The sequence below is a fragment of the Ischnura elegans genome, chromosome 11, assembly GCF_921293095.1.
Source record: "Ischnura elegans chromosome 11, ioIscEleg1.1, whole genome shotgun sequence".
In the NCBI taxonomy this organism is placed as follows: domain Eukaryota; kingdom Metazoa; phylum Arthropoda; class Insecta; order Odonata; family Coenagrionidae; genus Ischnura; species Ischnura elegans.
Genome location: NC_060256.1, coordinates 17,882,721 through 17,905,328, shown reverse-complemented (window position 1 = coordinate 17,905,328; position 22,608 = coordinate 17,882,721). Strand labels below are relative to the sequence as shown.

General features: G+C 40.4%; 1 protein-coding gene across 1 annotated transcript in view; it reads right to left on the bottom strand.

The window, feature by feature from the left end:
- Window positions 1–22,358, bottom strand: part of LOC124168340 (muscleblind-like protein 3) — a 1,078,040-nt gene extending 1,055,682 nt beyond the window's left edge. Inside the window, exon 1 of the mRNA XM_046546513.1 lies at window positions 21,533–22,358. The gene's annotated coding sequence lies outside the window, so the exon portion shown is untranslated. The remainder of the gene's footprint in view (window positions 1–21,532) is intronic.
- Window positions 22,359–22,608: the final 250 nt, after the last annotated feature.

Here is a 22,608-nt window from a genome sequence, read left to right as displayed (position 1 = left end):
CCGACCTTAGCCAGTTTTAATAGGTTATTATTAAGACGTGTTTCCCTGAGCTCTGTGCCTCATGCATGCATTGGTAATCTCAGACGATGTAAAACTCCTATCTACTCGTATAGAAACTAGGTTCCTGTGACGTCACGTGGAGTGGAATCGCATGGGCGCCAATCTGGCCTTTTTCAAATGAGGATAAAATTGACCGTTGCCATTCGTCTCAACTGGGATTTCTAGCACCAAATAATTTGTATATTATGAATACACTTATGTTGGGTAAGAAAACGCAATCAATGACTTTCGTTTTTTTTGATGAAGGAAACTACCCGATTGTCGAGGCCTCGCGACGTAAAACTTTGCTGAATAGGGTCTGGTCCATGGCCACGAAGACGTGTCTGAAGATAAACGATCACCAGATCATGGAGGAGGCGTGAGGGGGGTGAAATTTAAGGGCAAACCCCTCTTAGTTAGTCATCCCTCTCTCCTCAGAGCGTCGGTCACAATCGGGTGAATCAGATTCATGAAGGGAGGCCATTTCGTAATGTACCTACAGCCTCCGCAAGCGTTCATGGGGCCCGTCGGCAAGCTCAAAAAAATGACGGCGGAAGCCGGAGAGCGACGAATTCAACCAATAAGGACGCTCAATGTATATGCCAAGGGAACTGTATTCACACATGGAAGTAGTAGGCACCATATTTTTCCGTATAAACTTGGTTCATTGTTGACTCACTGGGCGCTTTTAATTGATTTTCAAATATTTCCGCAGAGCACTACTGTTGTGAGATAGAATTTTTTATTCCCAATATTTTAATATACCTAGTATTTACAGTTGTGATGAATAGTATTGGAAACTATTGAATTAGATAATCACAACATCAGGAAAATGAATTTAGGTCAACAGCCGTAATTATAGTTAATGGAGAAAGTAGTGGAAATCCGTGATTGAATATGATAAAATTACTGCCAATAATAAAATTTGACAATCCAAAAACTACCATTTGAATGATTTGTAAAATTTTAATTGATCATTCTAATAGTCGATAAATGCATTACACACTGTAAACTACGGCACGGATTTTGGAAAAAGCCATTTGCACCATGCGGGAAAGTAAATAAGAGGAATAAAAATCCAGTACGATTGGTGTTAAGGTATTAAGGCACACATTTATACAAAGTTATAAGTTCAATAGGACAAACTGAGGACAATGATCTTCATTATCAGTACATTTTTGACAAAACAATTCATAAAGTAAGGAGGCGCATCCGATATTGAAAACAGGAATTTTACCTTGAACTATATATGAGAATGTGTCTTACCGACAATATCTAAGGCAGCAAGTCTGTGGTTATTTAAGGCAGTATATGGTGTTGCATGAAGCTGGTATCTAATCGCAACGCTAAAAAAAGCGCACGTGTCATAATATAATGTTTTTTCCGCGAAATAAAAAGTAAATATCAACGGCGAAACCAAAATCGTTCATCACAAAACTTGTTGGTGACCTAGTGGATTCCAAAAATACACGAAGCAACGCACGTGCTACGAAGTTCTTTAGAATTAGCGAAACCATTCACTGCATAATCCCCGCACGAGCAGCCAAACATGAAACGCGAATTAATTTATGCACAACGGAGGACGAATTAGAAAATTTTGTACCATTAGCGCTCACGTAATTCTAAATTCACAGCAAATTACAACAGCCATAATTATTGGTAATTGGCAGGACAAATCGCGGAAAATTCATATATGGATACTCGTAATATGAGTAGTCAAAAAAATAATAGTAATCTTGAAACAGATGCTGAGTTACGGGAAATTTACATACCTACGGAAGGAAAGGGGGGTATCGGGGAAATATTAATAGAATAAACAAGAATTACATTGCCAATGGGAGTTCGTGACGGCATCAAACATTTTCAAATTCATATCGTCCGTTCAGCAGTGTTTATTCAACACAATGTTCCCTTGATTATGTAGGATTTCATGAATATACGGAACACTCTCCATGAATAGATTGGCGGGAGGTATTTCACGGTCAGTGACTTGTTTGGCAAATGATTGTGGTTTATATCCAGAATAGTCATATAGCGTATCACTTTGTAATACTGCTCGTTTCTCAATGCAAAATTGAATCAACGGAAAAAACGGGTCATTCAACGATTTAAGCACTCAGGAAATACACGTGGCTGGGAAAACTCATCACCAAATTTATCTCAGCAGATTAACTCAACTTCAAAGATCGAGAAAAAGCTCGAACTCCGCGCAGAAAATTAATTGAAATTAGCTCTCACGTACTGCTAAATTCACAGCACAATCTAACAGCCATAATTATTGGTAATTGCAATGCTAACAGTGGAAAATGAATACACTGGCACCCCATATGTGTAGTAAAAAAACTATAGTAACCACGAAAGAAAGCTTGAGTTAAGGGAAATTTTTAACAATATTAACTTAAAGACATAATTTTTAATTTTCAAGAGCCATACGCGGAAGGATAGGGGTTTATAAGAGGAGGCTATGAATGAAGAATATGTGTCTAATTAGGTGAAAAATCAAAAGCTATAGGTATCCCTTCGTCTGCAAAGCTTACGAGAAATTTCTAGGACGGAGAGAAAAATAAACACGGAATTTCTCCAAAAATTTTAGAGTTACTTAAGATAGATGAGACAATTCGTAGAATCATGCAGCACAAATAAGGACGAGAAATAATTTTTAATCAATATTTTAAAAGCATGTTGAAATAACTCACGCCATAAAATGCTGATAGTGCGTGCAGTTTTCGCCCATCATGAAGCATCATCAGCGTACCATAGCATCTACGATAAAAAAACTCTTCACTTACGCCCTCGCGGCTTTCTTCTGCTCTCATAAAGAGAGAAAAATCTATTCATCTATCTATAATACGGAAATCTTAACCGGAGAATGCTACGGATATATTCCTACGAGAATGCTATCATTCAAAATAAAGGTTAGAGAACCTTAAGACAACACGTTACCAAATATTTTGAGAATTTAACAATGTATTCGGCTGGTTTATTAAATGCTGAAAAGGGTAAAAAAACATCTAAATCTATATGCTACACCCCGGAACACGCCTCAATAGACACGTGGCGGGGTTGTTTGGCAACAGCCGTTCATACATTAAAAGATAGTTTTCCAACGAAATTAAGCCTAGCATTGATTAAGATAATTTATTTTTCGGGGGAAAGAAGAACTAATTCCCATACCTATCCGTTCGGCAAAATATCTCTCTTAATTTATCGTTTCTACCGGACCTGGATATTTAGTAACGTTCTAATATGTTATTCTCCGTGTCTCCCATAAAGATATCTGTTCTTAATTGCTCGAGCAATCGAAGACTCACGCGAACCCTCCGAATCTCCAACGGCTTCCCACCTTATTCGTTTAACATTTGTGTAACGTAAACATAAACCTGCAAACCGAATACTACAAATTCATACCACAGAATGCTCATTATTACGCAACATGGCAGTTTAGGGAAGAGGGAAACGAGGAAAATAATGGTAAACACCATACAAATATTGCCTCAACTGATCAAGTAGTTAACATCCACAGTATGGTTACTCAAAAAATACTTCTTATAGAAACATATGTGGGAAGGTGAGAAGCCAAGACGTACGAGTGATATTTTTCTCAAAAGAGTTAGGTAAAGTTAATTGTTAGAAGAAATACACAAAAACTTGGTTGCAATGGGATACGAGTGAGTCTCTGCTATGTGCTGACATCGAGTGGAAGATATAATGCACTACTAAACATCAGGGATGCCGTATTACAAAAAATATTGGGGGGGGGGGGGTCAAACCGGGGATCTTGCCCCGGGAAATTTATCAGTAGTGAGTTTTAAGTTTTTCAAGCATTTTAGAAGAGTCGTATGATCAACATTAGAACCGTTATAACTTGTATCTCGATATCTGGACACGACGAGGAAAATCGACAAGCCTGACACATTTTTTCCTCACACCCATAAGGAATTTTTGAGGGGACTCGGACCCCTTCAACCCCATGGAGTCGGCGCCACTGCTAAGCATCTAATTGGTCTCGTTTGTTTTCTTTACCTAATTTGTGTAACCAACTCTGTTTAGAAAAAAGAAAATACTTGTACCCCTTGGCTTCTCACCCACTCATATGGTATTAAATAGACGTAAGAATCACCGGATTAGTGTCCCAATGAATTTGATATAAAACTGAGATTTTATGAGGAAGAAGTAATTACCACCATGTCACATATTTGAGATGGGAATAGAAAATTTCACTTTCTACTTCTAATTTAAGCGCTAAATGCTAGTTAGTCATGCTCAAATAGGAGTGCATATGAAGCCTTCCATGCAATTTACAAGCATGCAGTATCTCACTGCAACACATAATATAGCAGAAAAATATTTATAGCTTACCCACTCGACGACAGCTGAGTTAGGGCGATAGCTCAGAGATAATTGTTTCAAACATGGATAGTAAGCAGAAAAGCATATAAGAAGTTCTTACAGCAGTTTACAATAAGCATTTGGATTGTACATAAAAACAATTGAAATATGAAGACCATCATATTCCCATACGTATGTTATAAAACATTGAAGCTTACATAGAACACAGTGCAAAGCACAAGCCTATTACCCAAAAGCTTACCAGTCATCCCAACGGATGACCCGTGACAATCAATAACTTCAACTCTTAGCCGTAGATAACAACGAAGCCACTTTATATTGTTGAAAACACAATGCTCATTATTCAATAGCTCAAGCTCCACAAAGTACCATAAATAGTATTTCGCAGGGAATACTTGACCCCAATAAAGTAATTACGATTTAATACTAATAAGTCATTAATTATAATTAAACTGATACCGTAGAAATAAAAATCCAGACAACAGTCAAAATGAGATACCTCATTTTAAAATTGCGAATGTGTTTTAATGTAGGTTTTCTACTCGTCAATAGTCCCGTAATATTTATATTTAAAACAAGAGTTAATAAAAGTAAATATGCTAAAATATCACTAAACTGGTATAATCGTATTCTATATAACATAGAGAGTATAAAAAGTGATGAACATAAATCTACCTGATAACTACACCAATATTAAGTCCTAAACAATAATCTAGGAACTAATACCATTGTCAGAGATTATAGAATTGACTAATAATTTGTGGCTATGCAGTACATTCATGCTTACATTAATGAGAGTCTAATTATATGAGAGTCAGCTGGGCCTGGTGGGCTTTCTACTAAGTGTGGGTCATATACTGTGTTTCAATTTCGAAATTTAAGTTTTATGAAACGTAATAAATTGTAAATATAAACCTCAACTCGTAATTCAGCTTATAGATATCGGTTGAGAGTCAATGAATATATTTTAAACATTTTTCTATGATTACAACAAGTGAAATCTTTCAGTCAAGTTAATACTCGGTGAGCCGGCGATGAATCAGAACCAGATAAAATTTATTAGACAGAAAGATGCTTCTAACAGAACAACAGTAGATGCATACACGAACACAATTTCGAGGGAAAAACTTCTAGTTTTGATTATGACCAGTCAAGTGTTGCGGACCGTAGTTAGAGTAGGTACACTTGAAGAGTTAATCGAATGCACTGATAACTGAATGCATACATCTGAAGAGGAAAGCATAGAGATAAGAATCACACGCTTCCAATGGATATTTTTATCTTTGCGTATTGCGAGATTTTTTTTTAAACGTTTGGAAAATGGAGTTGACCTTGAAAGAGAAGATAATAAACCTCGTAAATGGCTCTATTATCTCTTCATTATCTAATATATCAAGACTAATTATTCCTCAAGCTTCTCTGGAAACCATCCCTCTTTATCAAGGAGTGAAATATGTTAAGGAAAATCGGTGACAGCACTGGGATAGATTTTTTTGGTACAATTTTCAGTCGAAGCATTTGACAATCAATTAATTTCAAACACAACCACCAAAATACCGCTTAAACATTAAGGTATTAAAAGGATTTCCTCCACAATGGAAAATTAATCTTCAATTAATGGTAAAAGAAACCCTCCTCTTCCATGACAGAAATCGATGAGATTCAAAATACGATGCACGTTTTCGATCCAAAAAGCGTTGGCGAAACCTGGATGTCTAGACTTTCACGATTCACAGAAAAGTGTACATTCCCTCAATCTATTACTACGGAATGACTGGTCACAGATTAAAATGTCAATCAGGTTCCTGAAACGTTTTGGCTGTAAAAAATTACAATATTCCTACTAAATCGGTTCGGAATACTTTGAACATGGTGAAAGACAATTGTCAAACGAAGAGGAAAAGAATTTTGGCTTAGATGAATACCTTAAGGAATCGATCTGCCTATGGAGTCACCAGAATGCAGTTTATGTACACAGTTTATTTCAAACTCGGTCAAAATAATCCCAATGACGTTAACAGAGAGGTACAAAACGGGAATCCAATACAGACGCCTACTGTCAGTCAACTACATTCAAGTATCGTAAAAGTAAACGGGAAATGGCAATTTTCAGATAGTTTTAACTTTACTTCATTCAAAAATATGCTTGCCCAAAAGACTCATCCATTCTGTCAAGGTGGCTCGTAGAAATTGAACAACAATAGGCTTCAGTGTTGCTGCTTTGCTGCGGGTTATTTTTAAGATACGAATTGATGTATCACCGAAATATTTCACTGGATTACTTAAGGCGTACTAAATAGAAGCAACGTACCTAAATAAATTGAATCATCCCTAAAGATACATCTTTTTTATCAAAGCAACTCGTAGAAATTGAAAAACATTAGGTTCAAAACTCGTTCCCACAAAGTGTAGTTAAGTGGCTACTGCTGATTCTGGAGATACAAGCTGATGCATCGCCACAATATTTCACTGAAATACTAAAGGCGCACTAAATAGGAGAAACGTAACTAAATATCTCCACAGTCGCAAGCAGAAAGTCCTATGATAAAGACAACTGTTTCCGGGGAGATATAGTAGCGGAACAGCACATCAAACTATGAACAAAAATATCGTTCCGCCCACTGAATTTTTATTACACAGCTAAACTACCCTTGTTTTGATTGGAGTGCAATCGAAAAACGTTAGTACCTGATGATAAATGCGAGCCAATCAAAATAACTGTAGTAGAGCTGTGTAATGAAATTATGTTAGCAGTACGGTATCTTTGTTTATTATTTAACCTATAATGATGATGAGGATGATCGGGAAATCGCTGATGACCAACCTAAGGAGGAGTTATCCAAGGGAAGGCACAGAGAAGCCCAACTTCCTTCCGTCGCTGCGGCCAACGTCAAGTCAGCCGTCGGAGTCGCCCTCACCTCACGGCTTAGCGCGCGGGGCCTGGACTTAGTAGGGTGGGGTGGGGGTGTGGAGGAGGGGCAGGAGGCAGTGGTGCGGTCGGATTCATTCGCGTCTGGTGGCGTCACACTCCAGGTGCGGCTAATAAAGGTAGCGCAGTCGGAAGGGTAGAGGAGGATGGGGTTATAGGGGGTGGAAAATAGGGGAGGCTGAAGGGGGAGGGAAAAGTCCAGAATGATCCTCAAAAATGCAGCAATTCGTAAAAAAAAACCGAAGGGGCGGGTCTTTTGAAGGACATTTTGTGGAATAACGGGGAATCCCTCATTTTTTTGGCCTCGCGGAAAAACGCGAAATGTTTCCTCTCGAAAAATTTGTAATTTCGTCCATACAGGAAAACATTTGATTCTCCCTTTAGTAATTTTGATAACAGAGCAATTACTGTTATACATTTCCGTTGAAAAAGTCGAGTTATATTTAAAATTGCGTATGAAAACAAAAACATTCCACCTGGTGTAGACATACACTTTGTCTGTAGTCATTTTCAATGGGTATCGGGTTGGCGTGGAGGCAAGAGTGTTGGTTTCCCACTCCGTGGGCTTGGGTTCAAATCCCGGCGGTGGCAGAGAATTTTCAGAGACTGCCCGATCCCACCTTGTTGTTTGGAGGACATTTCAAGCGCAACACTCCGTCCGTCGGATGGGACGTTACGCCGTGGTCTCCTTGGCGCCTTTCGTTGAGAGCAGGCAAATGCCGACCCCGGGTTTCTCTCCACCCTTCCTCACCTACCCTTCCCTCATGGCGCAAATTACCTCAACTATCAGTCACCTGATCCAAACACCATACCATCATCATTTTTAAATGGCCATATTTCGTAAAACACTCACAGAGTTATTAATGAATGTAGCGCAATTCGCAAATTGCATTCCTATCCACAATGGAGAGAAGTATTGCATGGAAACGTTGGCGGAAATGAAGAGCAAGATCATTTGCCTTGATCTGGAATCTAATCAGGAATTCCGAAATAGTACCTAGCCAATTAAGATACCACAGCATTTCCTTCCCCTATGGTAATTGGCAGTTTTAGACAAAGTGGTATGCTACATTGCTGTCAATAATGCAATACCAGGAAAGCAGCATGTTTACCTGAATAACTTCCTGGTCCCGAGCTAAAATGAAGCACTCCAATAACTGAGGATAAATTTGAATATGTAGAAACAGAGTAAGCAGGGTACAAAATCTCTCTTTAGAGCTAATTTTCATACTCCCAAGGATATGTTCTGGAACCGAGAAATTCACACGACGAAATGAATAAATTTCAGAACAGCTTTGCCTAAATAGTTGATTTTAATTTTTTCAAGACGTCATTAATTTCTGCTCATCATTCAGACATGCTGGCCAGGCTTTCTAAACACGAATAACTAACTATATCATTTACGTCTTTTACTGCTTTTAACGGGCTACTCATCACTGTAAAGGAGTTCATAAACATGATTTTTTACAATAAATAAAGTGGGTATATATTCGAGAAGTCACTTTCGACACCACTCCATTCTGACCGCCCTTCGATGCGTGGAAGAAAATACGAATAAATTGTAAATGAACGCTTAGGATGAAAATAAAAAAATGGTCGAAAACAATCAATTCGTTACGAATAAGATCAAAGAAATAATTTCACGTGTTAGGAGTTGAAAATATGTTGACTTTTACGCGTACAGCCTGGCCGATCAAGGAGTTGTGCGACAATAAGTGCAACACTATAACTTTTCAGAAGAGAAACAGTATTTCTGTTCGCCTGGTCTGTAGTTGGCAACCCTGAGAGCGACGTCATTTTGATCCAAAGCGATTCACAATCCGTTTCCGCTTTCAGTCAAGGCTATACGCCAGCACAGCCATTCAGGCAGGAATAACACTGCATTTCCCACCGATAGCGGTGTCTCTCAACCGCGACCAACGCCCACAGAGAGGAGTCCAGCGACACAAATTATGTCCCAAAGTTAGACGCGAAGCAAAGGCCTTCAACATCATTCACAAAAATAAAATTGATCACTTGAAGTCTGAATATGTGTAACTTTTGAACGCTTTTTATGAAAGAAAAAAATCTTTGTATTTCCACAAACAAAACTTATGGCTCGCAAATAGCGTTTCACTTTTCTGCAGCAAGTCTATGGAGTGTTGATAGGGGTTGTGCAAGATAATGAAAATTTCTTCGGAAAAATACGATGATTTGTTTTTTCGTCATGAAACTAATTCACTTTCGGTATTAAGCAAATATCTAGGTGGCAAGGACACGTCAATAGTCATATCTCCATGCTACACATACTTTGGAAACGTTTCACTCCTGAATTAGCTTTTTTCTGCCTATTCAAATGTAAAATCACCAAATAACAGGAGTAGTACAAGCCGATCACTTTGCATGGTTATTTCCGTCTTATTATACACTACCCTTAAAAATAATAACCTAGGATAATTCAGTTGAGTTACCGAGATGAAGTAACCTATTATCTTCCGAACTGCTTCAAAACGAAAACAGATACCTTCCACAGATGCATCATTATGAGCATAACCAGTATAATAAATAGCTCACGAAGATATTCCATGAATAAATGACACTAAAAAATAAACACAATTCAAAATCAAAGGCATCAGAGAAATTTATATGGACAGAAAATGCGAGCCGGTTCTGCACTGAAGATCGCACAAATATCGATTTCAAATCTTCCGGCATTTGGAAGAATTATGCAAGGTACAAGCTGACTCGACGAAGCATATCATTACGCCCATAGCCTCCATAATTGACGGACCCGACGATCCGACGGACACCTTACGACATCAACCATATTTTTTTATGCCAAGACAAACGGAATCTTCCCACTTGCCTTCATACGAAAGCAATAAGTAGACTTTTCAACGCTGACGAGATGTTTAATACCATGCCCAGAGGCACTCTTAATTTTTTTGGTAGCCTCTCTACGAAAGTGCTGGCAAGAAAATCCAATCCGTCCACGTCGAATGGCTTGTTTCTCTCTCTCTCGAGACCTTTAGCGATAGGCTTTGAACGAAACGTGAGTAAAAAATTGGAATTATTCTACGGTTAAGCACGCTTTACGTGGAGAGTGCCTCGAAAGAATTTTACCGACATTACGAGCACCGACCGGGTAGACTGGAAAAAATGCTGAGCAGGAAAAGGAAAAAAAAATAGGAAGAGTAGCAGCAGCAACTCCACAGAATCCAGTTCGTCGAGAGAATTAATGGCACGGTTTGCAACACTTTCTCCTTCGTATCCTGGCCTTAACCTATAAAAATTCTCAGTCCGCTCAAAAAGGGAATCTGGCAACGCAGGGCCTGGACTGGCCGCCACGCGATGGAGCAAATGCGTAAAGAGGAGATTGCTCCGACTTCGCTTAAAAAAAATCGAGCACGGTTGCAGCGTTTGAGGATTTTATTAAAAAAAACTCGTCCCCCCCCTCTTCCCCATCCCTTCCTTCCACCATCTCCTTAATTAAAAATTCCCCCGATAAGAATCGCAATAAAAGAAACGTACACTCCATTCCTTTGCCGGCCGATTAAGTAATTTTCTCATGGACGAAGAAAAAAAAGAAAGGTTTCACGTAGTGAGCGAAAATATTTTCTCGGGCATAAAAGAATCTACCGCCGAGTTAAAAATGGGAGAAAATTTGATTTTAGTTCATCCATCGCCGCTAGTTAAAATAGGAACACAATTCTAAACATCAATCTATATATTCTAACAACATGGCCTATTAGTCAAAGAAGCATATTTTGATGAAATATTTATGCATAAAAAAGAATATGTATAGGAGAATGTAAAAGAGAAGAAATACGTAGGTGAGAAAAGATTGGCCAAGAGGAGAATTGAATGGACAGCTGCGTCAAAACCAATATTAGGATTGTTGGCCAGTGATGATGATATAAATGAACCATTTCATAGACGAGATATCAACGATTATAGAAAGTAATCTATTAAAGCTACGCATACTCTCATATTCCCAAGATATTAATACAACATCTGAGGGTGAAAATGCACATGTTTCGAGCATGAAAATAAGTATGAACGTTAAAATATTTGCCCCACCCCAAAGGAAACAAGATCCCTAAAATCACAACAACAACCAGATATGACAAGAGGTTGGGCATCTAGAAGTACTGCGTTTGCTGAATGAAGAAGTGGAATTAGAAAATGTCGTATGTGCAGTAAGGTTTCCTTACATAGAGCGATTAAAGTCTACGTAATCATTTTAAATTGCCATACATATATATGACTAAATAATACCTACACGTTAAAGATCTGTTTTTTTTAACACAAGTACATTTACGGAATTGAGTGCATTTAAGTTCATTCAGCGCGTAAAAAAGTATATAATGGGCATCTGGAAGTAGGTACTTCGTGTAATTTTAGGCACCCAATTACATATTTTAAAATTTTTCACGAGCAACTGATGGTCAACCTGGAATTACTTCTAGAACTAGTTGCTTGGAAGAGGCAGTTTCACCGTTTTACGTTCGTGTAGCGATAGAATAAATGGATGGAAATACATACAAAATAATCTGAATTCTTAGCATTTCCATTAGGTTCTCTGACCATTCACTCCATCTCCTTCAGGCTCTACCAGCTCAGAAAAGACAGGCACTCAGACTCCGGCAGTACCTGCTATGGCAGGCAAGACACCAAACACCATAGCATTCTAAGCGCTGAGAACTTGACTCTAGTGTTGAAAAAGTGGATGATGTTATCAGAAATTACACACTTGAGAGCTACGCCATTGATCACATTTTAAAAGCTACAGATTTCGGCAGAAAATTCGTAAGGCCTATGCATTGAATAAACCGGAGTAGTCCGAAAACGTGTCCAGTTTCATATCACATTTTTGAGATTTCGGAGAAGTATTTTACCGAAGGATTTTATTTATTTCTCATCCCTGAAATGATGATATGGAGATAGATTTCTATACCCATTTTTCACGCAAGAATTTTGCATCAGCGCAATTTTTTTTGTTTTCCCCACCAGACGAATGCAAAATTGAGGATGATTGCCTCAAAACTTCCCCAGCCACGTTCGATAGAAGCCGTTGGCTCCTCGTTAGAAGGACGACTGTAAACTGGAAAGAGCCTGCGTCATCGCCAAGAACACGACAATGGGAATCGGGACGCAATGCGGGTAGAAAAAAAAGATGAATAGCGAAAGGCGGTTGAGGAATCGCTAAAATAAAGTTACGCCGAGAGCACTGCTAAGATAGACACGCACCCATTGCTGTCTCCCGAACAGATAACGCCAACGCGTACACTGTTATGGGGGTTAACACGCCTCTAGCCTAACCTTGAACTTCATAACCTTCGGAGGACGTTTAGCGAACGCCTGTAAGCTGTTCTGTTTGCACATACACTCGCCAGAGCACTAACGTCGCCACTTGAAAGGCGCACGGCGGAAAAAAAACGATCAACCGTTTACAGGCATATTTTTTCTATCCCCTTCGGAAAATTTGCTTCACGTCTGCAAACTACTACGCGAGCAACCGATAAGGCATGTGTATGGCCGGGTTTGAGAGGACACGTTAGATAAATGCAGGGACATTTAAAAGAAAAAAATAATATGATTTGAAGCATTGATGCCTTGATCTGATACGATCATCACGAATGCAGCAGAGACAATACTTAAATATTGTACCGGGGTATAAAATTACAAACAAATAATTAATCTACATCGCCAATCTATGAGTAGGAAAATTTGGGAATAGCAAAAATAATATAGGCACGCATAATATTAATTTTCTAATTTCGGTAATGAGTTTGTAATCATTGCCCCTTTTCTAGGCACAACAAAATAGAATTTCGTCCTCACGTATCAAAAGTGCCAACAGTTTATGCAATTTTAATCACAAACTTGGTCAGAAAATTACATGAAGTGAAATTAAGGTCTCAGGGTGTCTACTAATACGTGAGTACGCTGATTATGACAGGTTTTTCGAAAAAAAATAGAAATGGCTAATGACAAACCCTGAATGTAGAAACACACAGAATAACTGCTTAGTAGTTGGGATCAAAGAGAGAATAATCCTACACCATATTGGAGCAAAGGTGCAGACAGATGGAAGTCCTCTCATTACTACGTACCTTAGCTAGAAATTAAAATATCTAAACTTGACGTAACTTAGGATTTGATTCGAGATAACGGGGTACGAATAATGTGATATTAAGTGGCAAAATGGGACAAAATTGTGGAATGAAAAATTTTGGCTTATGAATTGAGACAGTAAAATACGTCTGGTATCATTAGTTTAAGTATTATACCTTCCCTATCTAAGCTGGAGATTTGTAATGATGGTTTGCAATGTTATTTTCAAAATCTTCGTGATTACACAACATCATTTTTTCGGGATTTTTACCAAAACATTCACTTCAACATCCGTTTTCATAGCCTATCAATAACATCACTTTCTACAAGTTCTCAAAAAAATATTTGTACGTAAAAATGATAAAATAGAGTGAAGGTGAGCTAAATACGCGCTTTCAGGATCGCTTTTTAAGGTGGACTACAGAGAAGTTACATGAGCGGAATCAAAAGTAATTCCTAACAGCCATAGTTAAAATAACATTTTTAACGGAATTTGGAAATAGCTGAATATCATGTTTCCTGGAAACCCGATATTCCCGAATCAAATCCTTAATTACGTCAATTTTAGGTATTGATGCAAGGGTGTTGTAAAGTTATTTTTGATTTTTTTTCTTTCACATTTAATTTCCATTTTCCATGCGTTTTATGAGTCAGTTTTTTATATTTTGATTTTGTGTTTGTACTCTAGCAGTTGATTGAAAACAGAAAAATATGTGTGCAACACGGGCTAAATTAAAAGTTGAAATTTGGGATTATTTGTTAATGAGTGGGTAGGCAACCCTTATGAGAGACGAAATGCTGAAAGTGTATCCAATTCCAAGCCTTTCTTTATATCTATTCCGTGTATTAATTTTTTTTTCTCGAGGAATTAAAATTATTGTTATTATTATCAAGGAATTACTGAGCAAGGCAAAGCCGCTATATTTCCGCAACATTTAAGTAGGTGCGAGCAGGAAAATTGAAGGACAGACCTGTTTTATAGGGAAGCAGCAGCATCTCCCTTGAGCAAATGCATGGGGTTGAGATTCCCAACACATTTTTCAGCCGCGGGACGGGCCCTCTGTCATCCGGTGAGGTCCCAACGACACTCCCCGGGAGGATAACGAACCGCGCGCCCGGGCCCCTTAACAATTCCCCCCTTATCTTTGGGACGGGGAAATTTACGCTCCCAATTAAATTTAGGTAATTAAAACATAAGAGGGATATATTTCACCGGAGGAAGGGGAAAAGAGATCCTGGTTACCCAGACACCGGCGAACGGTTTAGGCCGAGGGGTTAGGATTGCACCCCCGAACTAGCGAGCCTACGTTTCGCGTTAACTCGGAGATTATCAAGCGACCTAGACACTGGAGCCCGCGGTGTCGGGTTGGCCGTTCCCCGCTATCGTGGCCCTCTGGGGCGGAGGAAAATGCGAGACGCCATCGGACGATATCTGCCGTCGGGATGGCGTTTGAGCCAAGCCCCTATTGCGCACATAAGTAGCGTAAACGACAAAAGCCTTAAATATCCACGAATCAAGTCTTGCAGCCAGGTAACATGAAACATACATCATTTTATGTAGCCGATCTCTTACAATAGATTATTTCCCCCATTGCAAGGATTGTAGGCGAAGACATGGAATGGAGCAGAAGTTACTCAATAATTACACTAAACAAACTTCATCCCTAAATAAATGGGAATAAACGGAACTCAGTACAAAAATGTAATGTTTTACGCATCGTATGAACTTCACGGCAATGAAGTCCGTACATTTTCCATGGTTAAAAATCAGAGCTTCACAGTGGATTATCCACGTAGAAATAGAATCTGAAAGTAATTGAAAATAAGTTAAGTGGACTTAAATCACTCAATGAAAAGAAATTTTGCTGCTAATACACCATCTTCAGAAAGCCACTGCTTAATTCAGGAGGAGATCAATGCTTAATTCGTGGAGGAATTCATTAGTCTAACGAAGCAAAATCGCGCATTGTATCAACCACACTGCAACGCACCTGCGCCGCAATGTATTAGGGCGATTGGATACCTAATGAATTGGAATCTTCTGGCCTAAATTTTGAGAAAATTCATGATTTATTAGAGAATAAAACTTTGCAAACGATTTTCTCTTAAATTTTCCTATTTACTCTACGGCCTGTTTAGACGAAAAGCGGACGCCATCAGGCCTGTCCACAGTTGGACAAAACCAGTGGTATATTGAAGAAAATAGTAAGTGAAAATTGGGAACAATATTAAACTCGACAATCAACTGTGAGAGCGATTAAACCACTTTCATAGGATGCGCTACAGGAAAAATATAACTGCAAGACAGTCCCAATGCCCAATCTTAAAAAAATCACAGAATCACGGTTACATAATGTGTAGCCAATTCAAAATCACGAAAATAAACTCGGTAAACGTTTATTAGTGGCTAAACACTTCTATATTACTTCCAACCGTCAATCTAAATTCACCACCGTGCAGTCCTAGCAATCTCATACGGTCACACATGGGACATCCCTGATTTTGGGGTAAAAAGCGAATTTTATCAGCGAGCAGCGTGGCTATGAGAACAGTCGCTCTTTCGAAACAGGAACTGACGGACCAAAGCATTGGGGGGTCATGGCGAATTTGAAGAGTCACCAACCCCTGTGCTATGAATGCTTTGAAAAATGATAGAAAAAAGCCGCCAGCCTGGGAGTTGAACACTTGAGCAGTTCCATTATGGAACCTTGCGGCAACCACTCCTACGTGGAGATTACTCTGCTAATTACCCGAGTGGATCACGCGTGCGGTACCAACCCCGCCCAAAAGAGGAAGGGGCGTGGCCCGGACGACCTCCTCATGCTTATGATGAGCAAGCGAGCATTATGACGGCAAGGCAGACGGGCGGCAAAACAAAGTCCTGTCGCGACTCTAGGGGAGTTGATGTATGTCCGAGGGTTTTTCGAAGTCTCTTAGACGGCAGGAAAAGTACACGGGGGATATCTAGATCTTAAAACACAATAGGCTTGTTCATCAGAAGTCGCGATTCGTAAAATAAAATCGGTAAGTAGATAGAAGAGGAAGATAAGTTAAGACAAAAAAATAACGCTTGCTGGGGAGCTAATTGGCTTCTGATGAATTTTTCCTAAGAAAGTTATCACATGTGTACCAATCTGTATCGGAATTAAAATCTTGCAAACTGATTATAGGTTAAAATATTAAGTAACTCTTTCCCCGCGAATTATTTGCGTGAAGTCTTCTCGGAATTGCCACTGGTTTAATTCGCTGTATATCACCGATGTTTCAACAGACGAATCGTCCATTGTCATCACGGTGAAACATATGGGAAATAAATTAGTTTTATTCTGATAATGATAGACGAGTCGCTAGTTGAAAAGATTCTGATACAAAACGAAGTAAACCGGTAGGAATACCGAGAATACTACTCTGATTATCGGTTAATTCCCTGCTAATTTGTTCCTCCTCTCCGTACATGTCGATTATGTCAGCCGCTGGCCTGTTTTTGGAGATTTATTTTCTTCTTGAGTCAGTTTTCGTATCAGTTCTTTCGTCTTCTAAAGGACGCACTCATGAAAACGGTTATCTCCATCGGGCACAAATTATATGCGTAGCAGTCGACACAGAAAACTATTCCACGTAGCGTCACCTAAGACGAGAATTTGCATATAATAAGATCTTAAAATTCCCAGAATATACTCATTTTCTATACTAGGGTGAGCAATTGGTATGTAGTCTTATTTTCCCACATCTTATTCCTGGAACTCAATTTTCAATCGCTAGTGGTCGTTCACTAAGATCGGAGATCGGAATTATGAACGGTTAGGTATACTTAAGACGATAATAAATTACTTCAGCGCTAACCCATTCCCACGGAGGTGCAAGATAAGAAGTCCCCGAAATTTTCCACTATCCCCTTTTCATGAGTTTGTGACGTCATTAGATACTCTCACCCGTTTACTCTTTCGTTGGGGGAAGGGAAAGCTCACAAGAGAATAATCCACAGAGAATCACGCGCCGCCTAAGAACAAGGCTGTTGAGTAGTGGAGAACAGCAGACACGCTCCGCGCAAGTTCGTGACGTCAGCAACATATTAGCGCAAGGGTTAAGCGTGCGAATAGTTCTAGAAGTAGGCGAAGAATGGGAAAACGAAAAAATGCGGGTCTCTTTTATTTCCCCAACCATATTTCGCAATGGAAAATGAAATGAAATTGGTGACCGGGTAGGTTCAATGAGTCATCAAAGGGAGAGATGGCTTAAAATGTAATAATTGTGCTTCACGAGCGAATATGGAAGTAAAAGGAATTTAAAAGTTCGTATGAAGCGTTCTCAAGCATTACTAGAATATGACGTTATTATCCCGGGTAGCATGCGAGGTCGTAAATATTTTTGAGGACACATAGCAAAGAAGAAGAAGGTTTTTTTTAGCTAGGAAACCAACGCCCTCTCTGTGATCCAGCTTACTACGCTCAGGAATAGTAGAAAATGATTAATTCAGATCACAGCATCCGTATGAAAATAATAAAGAGCCTACCAGTCGCCATTAAAATATTGTTGTGTTGAACTCAGAAAGAAAAATGCGGTAAATGTACGGCTATCACTTGCCTTACAAGAAACAAAATAGGAGAGACAGCAGTCCACTGCGTGACGTAGTACACTAGCTAGGCAAGTAATTAAACCAAGAGCGCGTAATTGAGGAGGAAATTCCACTAATAACTCTCTGTAACTCGCGAGCATAAGTCCTGCATTGTAACTCAGTGCGTCAAAATATACACTTGCGAGAAATAATTCTGTCTTCGAGAGTATATTCGTCCACAGCCTTGGTATTCTTCGACATAGAGAAGGCCTACGATCGGGTTTGGCGCAGAAAAATCTTACGCACTCTGCATGATTGGGGTTTTAGGGGCTACCTACCGACTTTTATTCAAATTTTTTTAACAAACCGTATTTTTAAAGTAAGGACGGGGCAGTCCCTACGCCTGGAAATATTTCAGTGAAAACCTATCATGGAAATATTTCAGTGAAAAACTTCCAAAACTCGAGTGAAACGAATGAATAAGGCGGTCTCTCAGTAAAGTAATCGTCAAATACACTTCGTGCTGTTAAAATAAAATGTAATCGCATTTATGATTATAATTAATACTTAAAAACTCCACTATATCACGCCTGAATAGGTTTGAATTTTCTCAGCAACACTCGGTTTCATCAGCTGTTAGATTTTTTTTCTCCGCGAGATCCTCCGACTCCATATAATGAAACTAGGAGCGGACGCCCTTATCTCATCTGACCCCTATGATAGAGAGAGGCCTAAATTTCGTCAATGAGGCGTAGGGTGCTCGACATTCTTTCCGGAGTCCGGAAGATAAAAACTCTCCCATCCTCCTGCTGGCGGGTCAAGTGCGTGCCTCCCGAGGCATCGCCCACAGATTTCGGTCCGACTTTTCGGTGCCTCTTTTTGGGGGAGCCCAGACTAAACACTTCAGCGGAGAAGAGGCAAACAGATGAAGGATATGGGTGTGGGAGGATACAGCCGAGGCAGGGAAGAAGTAGGAGGCCGACTCCGTGCTCCGAAAAGGTCGAGAAGTTGAGCGCGCTTGGGAATATGCCATCCATTCTCTCCAGTTCGATGGAAAGTAACGGAAAATCCTTTCATGCAATCAATCTCTCCCCTTGTGCAGAAAAGGTACTCGGGTTTTCCACCGGGAAATGTCTCCATGTCTGCTGACGTTTCGAAGGAGGACTTGCTTTCCATCCTCAGGAGATCTTCTGGATTCAGAAGATCAGATTAGGTTTCTTGATTCTGAAGATCCCTTGAGGATGAAGAGCAAATCATTCTTCGAAAAGTCGTAATACTTGGAACCAATTAGTCCGTGGAAAACTGGAGAATCCTTTCTGCACTTGATACGCCGGGGAAATCTATGATCTTAAATCTCTCTCATTTATTTCCTAAAAATACTTACGAGTTGGGCACCACAATTTCTGCGATATAAAAACATCTTCACGACGATTCTGAAGTTTTTTTATTAGAACAAAAATTTCCTCAGTGGAAAACCCTGAGTAAAGGACGGGACAATTTGGTCGGCGAAATCATGAGGAATGAGAGCTTGATGATAACAATCGTTGAAGAACTGCTGAACGGGAAAAATGGGCAAAGAGGGTCCCAAATTTTTTACATAGGACAGGTTATTAAGGATATGAAACAGATGAATTACGTCATAATAAAAAGCCTAGCACATGGTAAATACGTCAAACGCATCACAGGGTTGTTGACTTATGTCGATCACAATCAATGTATCTTAAATTACACTCCTTATTCTAAAATAAAGTTGCCATGTGGACTTTGCAATGCCAGCGAAAAAAATCTGCCAAATGATTCGCATTAGTTTTCTGATAAAAGTATTTGTTTCTGATGTAATACTATTTTGGCAAGCATTGTTCGTCGTAGTCACTTCAAGGAAAAGATACGGGATACTCGCTTGTTTTATCCTCCAATGCAATGTAGACGCAAAGACGAAGGTGGCAGCCTTTTTATCAATGCCAACAATTTAATTTCCGAAGAAATTAATGCATGGAACTATCATAATTCAGCTCTGTAAAAAATACTTTTCAAGTTCTGGAGAAATGAACTTGGCTCAAGACATTCATCATTACCATGCCGCATTATCTGGTTTATAAAAAGGGTATACGTGTTAATCACCAAGGGATGTCATCTGGTCAAGAAGACTGTCCCAAGTAAAGTTAATTAGCGGAATTTGCCATTTATTTTCTCCGTGGAATCAATTCGAGTTATATATGAATAAGAACTCTAGAATTCGGAAAATCCTCTAATAAAATTAACTGACGAAAAAAGTCGCCAGTCGTATGAAATTAAGACTTAGATAAACGACTGCCTTTTTCGATTCGGACGTTGCCTTGGTGAAGCGGTTGTGCCCAAACTCCCAACCGGGTAAAAGCTGAGGGAGGAATCGAAAAGTTTGGAAAGGCATTAAAAAGGGCAAGATCGGTAAAAGGCTGACCGAGAAGAAGAACTCTCACCAGGTAATCTGACATTCGTTCGTCCCACACCCATATCGCGGACGGGAGAAAGTGCGCCCGGTCGAGTCCTGAATAGAGATTTTCATGCTCGAGGAACGAGTTGACGGAGTATTCATCTGGCGGGAGAAACACGCTTTCAACAGACACGCAGCGCTGAGCACGAAGCACGACTTAAGCTAATAACGTAAAAATGCGTAACGTACGAAACCGCGAAAAATTATGACACTATACGCCCTTTCCCATGTTGAAAGCTGGCTTTCGCTCAAATCTTAAAAGAGCACGCTTGCTTGAGCAAGCAGTATGCATAAGTAAAAGCAGTCATATTGAGACTCGCCTTAATTATCCCGAGGGGAACATTGCAAAAGTATTAACGTACTGAGAATATCCTGTAGAACCATATGCGAGTAGTCCAGTTCTATAGTGCATCAATTGCGTGCGCTGACGTCTCCGAGTCGTAAGTAAGGGGCGTGTCCTATGGAAAAGAGTACGAGATGATAAAAACAGAAAAAGAACTTCATCCGGCAATACGGCAGAACGATAAGCCTGCGGTTTTCTCATGAACCTCACCTATACAAGCATATGTTCGCCTTAAGCGATGGAATTTTTTTACCTAAGAGAAGATAGGTGAACCAAATATAATACAAGAGCAATATTCTGTGTGCAATAAAATAACCCAAATATTCGGTTTTCACCAAAGATAAAAATAAAGCAATATTGAGGACATCATGAAGAGAAGATTGGGTCGAAATTGAACAGTTAGTTAAGTACTCACCAAATTGACCGTTTGCCCAACATCCCACGCAATAACAAACCCATGACTCTCTTAATTCCGACAAATTTCAGGACCAGCTTCCAAAATGATTCCTCCAAAAGAAAGGCCAGGCAAATCCAGGCACACAAACTAAATACCTCGACGCCGATGAGATTATGAGATGGGCATCAATGGGTTGGGAGGAAAACGCAAGACAAACAATGGAAACGGGACAAGTTGGGATATTGCTGACCAAATGGGCTTCAGGGAATAACTAGCTATTTTCCCATCAAAATTATGAGGGTTGAGGGCACACACACACAAATCACTTCATTTTCCTGCTTCACACACACCTGATTTAATAACAGTATAATCTCCCTTTCCTAGGATCAATTCCTCGAAGAGACTATCTTTGCAGAACACAACAGCCGACGAGACGGAGTTCCTGTCTTCCAAGTTGTCGGCACCTCGCAGACGACGTCCAAAGGGCTTCAAGTCTGGCCAGGGGTTCCTCGGTGGGCAAGCACAGTGTAACTAGGCTTCGACTCCTTGAAACTCTTTATGTCCCGGCTTGTCTCCTAGAGCTGTAAGCAGCGAACGATGCTGGCCGGTTGAGCAGAGGCGGTACACTGCGGATCGGCTCTCGTCGTCCTCTACGGCGCTGTTCTCGGAGCGTAGGCGGCTGGGCCAGATAACGAACGTACGCAGCGGCGGCAGCGGGTAAGCGGCGAAAGGCGAGCCGGCGACGGCGGGAGGCGGAGCGGGCGACACTAGAACCGTTTGCGGCGGACGCAGCTCTTGAGAAAGAGGCGCGCGCGCGGGCGATGCGATTCTTATAAAATTTTTTAGTCCGGCTTAGTCTGCCGTGGTGCTAGCACAGTCCCCATTCGACAGGACCAAGGGTATACTTGGACAAGCGGGCAGAGCTCTCGCTTAGTGAAGTCCTGCGCTCTTAGACCGAGAGACGGGGGTGTGAATGACGAGAGAAAAAGATAATAGGGAAGGGGGGTTTGAGGGTTTTATAGAGAGAGAGAGAGAGGACAGGAGACGACAACTGGAGTTGCGGTGGAGAGGAGGAGGAAAAACCGGGTGCGGATAGAGATGAAAAAAGAGGTTACTTAAAAACGCGCGAGAGATTGGCACAAGCTCGCGACTGGGGTCACTACGGAAAATGCGAGTGAGCAGACTAGACGAGAACAAACGGAGGGCGGAAGGAAAGGGAAAGGGGCGGTGGTGTGGGGAGAAATTCAGGGGGGGAGGGGAAGGCGCGAAGGAGGGGAGGGCATTGCGCGATGGAGGGGCGGAAAGAGGAGAGGGGGGTGGGGAGAAGAGGGGAGGGAGCTCGGGGTGCGGTCGCCAGGGGTTGGAGGGGAGGGGGAATGCGTACTGCATGCACTCGGGCGTCTCCGCCACCGTTCGGGCGCGCTCG